Source organism: Epinephelus fuscoguttatus, linkage group LG1 (genome assembly GCF_011397635.1).
Source record: "Epinephelus fuscoguttatus linkage group LG1, E.fuscoguttatus.final_Chr_v1".
NCBI lineage: Eukaryota > Metazoa > Chordata > Actinopteri > Perciformes > Serranidae > Epinephelus > Epinephelus fuscoguttatus.
This window is the reverse complement of record NC_064752.1, coordinates 1159309-1159590: the sequence shown is the minus strand read 5'-3', so window position 1 is coordinate 1159590 and position 282 is coordinate 1159309.

Below are 282 nucleotides of genomic sequence, written 5' to 3'. Positions count from 1 at the left end.
GTGAGGGAGAATATCAAAGTGTTTCCTGGTTTGTTGCGGGGGAGTCAGGTGACGGGTGGAGCTTTGTTACACTTCCTCTGCTGAATGCTGTGGTACAACATGTAAAACAGGTGTGTCTTATTCCACAGTATTGAATCATTGCTGATATGCAGACTGATAGTGTTCAGCGGGCGGATGCAACCTACTTTTGTGTTCAAAAGTAGTTTAAGTGTAGTTTGAAGGAAGTGGAGGAGTTAAAATACAATTAAGTAAAATCCTGAATATCGTGTGATATTCTGGGCA